General features: G+C 47.7%; 1 long non-coding RNA gene across 1 annotated transcript; it reads right to left on the bottom strand.

The window, feature by feature from the left end:
• Positions 1–2,993: 2,993 nt before the first annotated feature.
• On the bottom strand, positions 2,994–6,638 carry LOC121142815. The gene is made up of 2 exons (XR_005879923.1): positions 5,720–6,638; positions 2,994–5,445 (listed from the first exon to the last, which is right to left on the bottom strand). It is a non-coding gene; the product is annotated as an uncharacterized LOC121142815 (long non-coding RNA).

The following is a 6,638-nucleotide window of genomic DNA, read 5'->3' as shown; positions in this document are numbered from 1 at the left end:
AAGGGGCCTTCTGTTCTAGGTCAGGAATTAAATTCTCCAGGGCTTTGGGAGGCTATCATTATTGCTAACACTTGGAGATAATGGGCCATGAGATTACAGGACAGGAGGACGGTCATTCCTTTACCAGGTGCCACAGATTAGCTGACCGCTAAGGGTCAAAGAGAAGATGTAAAATTGGCTGCCAGAAGGGGTGTCTATTACCTCATTTTTCTTGATAGCCCTCCCAAGAGAGCTGGCCCTGATTGTTTCTCACCACTGTCCTCTCCACCCCACTCCAGACCACCCACCCATGCATTCTGATTCCTTCAATGTCTGCTGTCCTAGCTCATTAATGCTTAGGCCATATGTGACCTCATCAAGGGCCCGGAGCTTAGGTACCACCCCATCTTTCCCAATGCAGAACCTCTTTATATTCCATTCAGCCTTCCACCCTCCCCATTTTTTGTGTCTTTTTTGGTCTCATGCTCACTTTTTGTACAGTGCCCTGACCCATGGAATCCCATTAGGTTGCACTCTGAAGCAGTGGACTAGAGTCATTGCTAATTCTACTGTACTCCCTTTCTCAGGACCAAGTACATCTTACGACAGTGTCTGTGCTATAGGCATGCACAGGATGCAGGGATGGTGAAGAAAGCTTAGCTGGTTCCCAGGGAGTTCCTCGCACATCCTTCTAAACATTGCCTGGGAGCTATTTGAACTACCTGATCTAACACTCCCTTCCCGCTCGAGCTCTCCAGCCTCCTCTGGGCCTCAGCTGCTTTGGGAGCTTGGAACCATGAGAGGGTCTGTTTCCAGGGTTCCCACAAACCATGTAGAGGAGGAGGCCTGGGGGCGGGGAAGCACAGGTGTATCTGAGGGGTGATTGTGTGGAAGAGGGATTAAATATGTACTGTGAAGATCAATGGAAGCCTTGGGGAGGCAGACTTCAGTTCGATGTAATGAAGGACTTTTTAACAATTAAAGCTCTCTTAAATGAAGTGAGAGCCTTAAAGATAGCCCCCCCCCCCCCCTTCATGGAGTTCAGGCAAGTGTGAGGTCTCACTAGGCAGCATGGCTGACTGGCCAGCAGTATATACACCTGACACTTGGCAATGTGATGGAGTGTACCACTTCTGGAACCAGACTGCCCAGGTTCGAATTCCAGGCCCAAATGTCACTAGCTTTGCAATCAATCTTGGGTATATTTTTCAGCCTTTCTAAAATGCCATTTCTGTGTATGTAATATATATGTGTGTATATACATATATATATATAAAGTTTAAAATATAAGGAATGGGGTATAGTTTATTGAGAGATGAATTATTTTAATTGATGTGCAAGGGACCCTGGGTTTGATCCCCAGGAACACAAAATACAAATTTGTATCTTTTTTTTTTCCAAGGTGAGAGAGCTCTCAGCAGTTAAGAGCTTTCTTCTAAAAGACCCAGATTCTGTTCACACCACCCACATAGCTGTCCCACCACACCACCCACATAGCTGTCCCACGCCCTTCTGTAACTCCAGGTACAGGAGATCATATGCCTTCTTCTTGCCTCCTTGGGGATCCAGACACACTAGTGGTGCATAGACATGTATGCAGCCAAAATAGACATACACACAAAAGATATTAGGAGACTAGAGACATAGCTCAGCTGTTGGGAAAACTTGCAGAAAACCCAGATTTGATTCCCAGAACCCACACAGTGACTCATGGCCATCCAGGATTCCAGTTCCAAGGGATCCAAACGCCTTTCTGGCCTCCACAAGCACCAGACACACATATGGTAAGCATACATGTATGTAGGCAAAGCACTCATGCATAAAATAAAATGCTAAAAATGTTTTAAAAACATATTAGGGCTAGGTGTGGTACACATGCCTTTAATTCCAGTAGTTAGGAAGCAGAGGCAGGCAGGTTCAAAGCCAGCTTTGTCTACAAAGCAAGTTCCAGGTTAGTGAGGCCTACAATCTCGCTCATGTGTATACTGGAATCAGCAAGATAGCTCAGTGGGTAAAGAAAGGCGCTTGCTGCTAAATCTGCCAACTTGAATTGGGTCTCCACCCATGACCCAATGGTAGTCCTCTGACCTCCTCACAAGCACCATTGGGTTCCCACAGGTGTGCACATAAATAAATAATAAATGAATGAATTAATATGCAATAGTAAAACTTAAACCATATTAAACCTTCTGGGGAATTGTGAGGGTTTTTTGTTTTTGTTTTGTTTTGTTTAATGCTTATCAAAAGAACCTAACAGGTTAGAGACTGGGTTCAGCAGTTGTGAGCACTGGTTGCTTTTGCAAAGGGCCAGAGTTTGGTTCCCAGCGTCCATGTAGAGGCTCAAAACTATCTGTAACTACAAGTCTAGGAGGCTCTGGTGCCCTCTTTTGCCTTCCCTGTATTCCTGCATGCATGTGGTGTACATACACATATTCAGGCACACAAATATACACATAAAACATTTATTTTTAAATCATGTTTTTAAAATAATAGGGTGGTTTTTTGTTTTTAGTTTTGGAGGGTTTTGGTTTTGGTTTTTTGGTTTGTTTTCTGGTTTTGTTTTTTTGGAGGGGGCTGTCTTTTTCTGTGTAGTCCTAGCTGCCCTGAAACTTACTCTGTAGACCAGGCTGTCCTTGAATTCACAGAGATTCACCTCCCTCTGCCTCCTGAGTGCTGGGATTAAAGGTGTGTGCCACCACCACCCAGGGTAAGCTGGAGTTTTAGCCTTCAGCTACTCAAAAGCCCTTACTGGTTTATAGAAGTAAATATATATATATATATATATAACATTTATTACTTGCTAAAACATGAAATAGCATTTTTATAACTTATTGGTTTGTTTTTGTTTTCTTTGCTAGGAATAAAACCCAAGGCCTTGAATACACTAGGCACGCACTGTCTCAAAAGCTCCTCGCCCAGCTATAATTAACCCATGGCTGTGTTTTAAGGATGGTCAACCAGAATTTACACACAGGGGAGGCCACAGGGATCAACACAAGGACCACTGACCAGAATGCAGCAGTGGAGCAGGTTAGGCTCTGCCCCCATAATAAATCTTTATTCTGCACACACAAATGAATACAAACTTCAGTGCTGGAATGTTCAAATCTGTGAGGAAACATACTTTAAACTAACACATTTAACTGCACAATGTGGGAGGAGGTAGAAAACAGCAGATTATTAAGCCAACAGATATTTATGAAGCATCTACTAGTGCCAAGGCTCCTGGATACAAGATGGTTTTGATGCAAGTGCTGTGGCCAGGGCTCACCAGGCAGTCAGTACCGGCTTCTGGCCTCTCCTTTGCAAATATGTCACCTCAGGTGAGAAACACCAAGAACAGCCACCTTCACCAGCTTTTCCCCAGGACTCCCAGACACCACCCCCATCCCCGTCCCTGCAAGACCCCGAGCTCAGGACATCATCCTACATGCTGTATCAATCGAGACTGTTGTGCTGCTGAATGAAACGGGCCAGACAGTACTAAAGAGGCAAGCTGAACACTGAGAATATGCTACTGCGACTTGTTTCCATTTCCCATTAGATCAGCCTCTGAGGGGACAGTGATCTTGCCTAGGAGTGAAACCAGGATTTTGGTTTTTCCTATAATTTTTATGCAACACAATTCTTGGTTCCAAGAGACCTATGCCTAAAATGATCCTGGGTGGAATAAATATGGAAGGCCCCAAATATCTTTTCTGCGGGGTATAAAGATTCAGATTTGAAAAAGAAGTCTTTCTCTTCAACAGCTCTCGCAGGCCGTGGCAGCTCATAAACATCCATCTCTGGAGCCTATTGGTTCATCAGGAATATTCGTAGGGAGGGAGGCCCGGCTTTGCTCTGCCCAGTCACTCCTCCAAAGCTGTCACTCTCAGCTGCACACAGAGCATGCTGGTGGCCTTCTGGGGAAGCACAAGCCTCCATCACCTGCCTTCCTAAATTGCCTCTCTAAACCTTTACCAGTAGCAAGTAATGACCTTCCACTGAGCATTTACAGACTGCCAGGTTCATCGTATCCTCTCGCTGGGTCCTCCCAATCCCGGGAGACAGACAGGTGCTAGTGCCGCTTTGCAGAAGACGAAGTAACTTGTTCAGGACACACAGCGGACAAGCTACTAAATATGGGCTTTCAACCACACCTCCCAAAGCATACCTGTAAACAAAGTGCGGGGGAGGGGTTTCCGGTGGCCCACGCTAATCCTGCCTGGGCCATCGTGCCTTCTTTTCATCGGTAAAACAGACCTTTCAAATCGTTGGTGGGAATTTTCCCAGTGTCAGGCCGAGCACCAGGGGAGGTGGCCTACATGCTTCATAGTGATCCAGTCTCCCACAAACACCCTGGACCTGTGATGTCCCCTGGGACAGCTGGCTGGGGGCGCCAGACAGAAGCTCAACCTCACGGAGCTTCCTCTGAGAACACCTGAGTTGACTGGTTCTCTTCACTCTGTGGGGGGGCTTTCTCCAGGCCAGACGCACGTAGGCCCCTAGCTCTTGCTCTTCAAGGCGGGCTAAATTTCACCCCCTTTCTTTCCTTTCACACCTCCCCACCCCCTTCTCATTCAAGGAAAGAGCGGGTTCAAAGTTTGTTCCTTATTGACAGCGGGATCTCAGACCTCTCCGTAACTCGGTCTGCCACACGGGTCAAATCAAAAGTGGCCACTTGCAAGGGCTCTTGCGGATGAAGGTTCAGGGAGTGAGGGGTGAGGGCTTAGCGGGATGTCTCTGGCATGGCGAGCACTAAATAAATGTTAGCAGTTCATAAAAATAGTAAGGATCCGGCCAGCCCCAGACGCTGGACTCGGTCAGCTGGCTCACTCCCAACTGCTCAGCTGGGATTTAAGTCAGGACATCACCATCCCAGGGTGCCAAAACTAAGCATGCAGGACCAATATGGTCTTTAGAACTAGGGCTTTAAAACGGGGCCCATCCCTGGGGCCGGGACGAACTCTGTAAATGGAAGGCGGCTGGGGAGAGGAGGAGTGAAGTTTCACAGGGAGACCAAAGCGCCTTTTGCCGAAGTGAGAAGTCTGTCGCAGTCCTTTGTTTACCTCCGCTCTAGAAGTTCCCTCTGCCTCCGGGGCCGTCTTGCCTCCCCCCCCCCCCTTCAGTAGAAGCTCTTCACAGGTCTGCTGGAGGCCACAGGAGCGGGCGGCAGCCCCTTCCCCAGGGCAGACCCCAGCAGAGACGACCCCTCCTCTCTCTGGGGCTGAGGTCACGCTGGACCTCAGCTAAAGTCCCCCGCCCCCGTTCCCGGGGCCTTCCTGATGAGGTACAGCTGCGAGGGGCCACCTTCGGTGCCTGGCAGGCACCAAGCAGAACAGCTACCCTCACCAGATTCCTAGCAGATCTCCCACGCAGAAGCCACCCCGATAAAAACAGAGGCCGAGGAACGGAACTGTGTGGATTTTAATTTCAGTCCTTTCGATCAGCCGGTTCATTTCACACCTCGCGCTTAAGCGTTCTTACCTGTAAAAAAAAAAAAAAAAAGTTGACCTTTCAGATCCCTTCTGAAAAACAACCCGAGTCAGAGTTCTCCTATTTTTTCTTTTTTTTTTTTGGTTTTTCGAGACAGGGTTTCTCTGTGGCGTTGGAGGCTGTCCTGGAACTCACTTGGTAGTCCAGGCTGGTCTCGAACTCACAGAGATCCGCCTAGCCTCTGCCTCCCGAGTGCTGGGATTAAAGGCGTGCGCCACCAACGCCCGGCCTCCTATTTTTTCTTAACATTTTTTTTTGCACTTACTTTTTTTGTGGGTACGTGTATGGCACGCTTGGCTGTACATGTCACAGCACATGTGTAGAAGTCACAGGACAGTTAGAGAGAATCAGTTTTCTCTGTCTACCAAGTGGGTTCCAGGGATGAAATTCAGGTCACCAGATCCGGTGTCAAACGCTTTTACCTGATGAAGTGGCTCCTCAGTAGCATATTTTCAAATAAGTGAAGGCCATGAGCTTTCTTCACAGGTTTTTCCATTTGAACTGGGCCACAGTAATTCATCGACTCAATCATTTATTGGGCACCCCCTGTGGGCTTGGCACAGCATCCCACAGCAGTCAACGTCCCCAGGATTTAAATAAACTTTTGTGGCTACCAATAAACAGAGTGACTGGTGGGTGAGGCAGGGGATTCAATGCAAGGACAGATTCCTCAACGTATTAATACGAGCTAACTAAGACATAAAGGGCTTCTCTGTTCCCACCCAGGGGCTTCAGCAGTCAACATCCAAATAAAAGCCGCTTTAACCAGCTTGCACTCTCAAAGCCAAAGCTAACACCACACAACAGAGCGCTTCCTGCTCAGTTCGCAAGGTAAAAACCAAGTCAAGGCGGGGCCAAGATTTCCACACATAAAGAAATCTCAAAGCTCCCTCCAGTCCCGCCCCACCCTCTCAGCCACTTTTCAACCTGCCACCTCCCCTAGGGGACAGCACTGGGTCACGCCCCTGCTCCTGCTCAGGTGAACCCATTCTCAAATTAAATCACAATGAGGGGCGGCCAAGCCGTAATGATCTGTGTTTATTTAGTAAATGGGTTGATTGCCCTCATTTGTGGAGATTAAGGGTTAATTTCCCAACTGCAAAGAGAACCGATTTCTCGAAGGGCAACCCCAGATAATTAAGAGGAAAGAAACCAAAATTCAAATGGCTCCCCACTTCCTCCAG

Source organism: Mesocricetus auratus, unplaced genomic scaffold (assembly GCF_017639785.1).
Source record: "Mesocricetus auratus isolate SY011 unplaced genomic scaffold, BCM_Maur_2.0 Super-Scaffold_100010, whole genome shotgun sequence".
Taxonomy (NCBI): domain Eukaryota; kingdom Metazoa; phylum Chordata; class Mammalia; order Rodentia; family Cricetidae; genus Mesocricetus; species Mesocricetus auratus.
The sequence above is the reverse complement of the archived record's forward strand: the minus strand, read 5'-3'. Positions and strand labels throughout refer to the sequence as shown.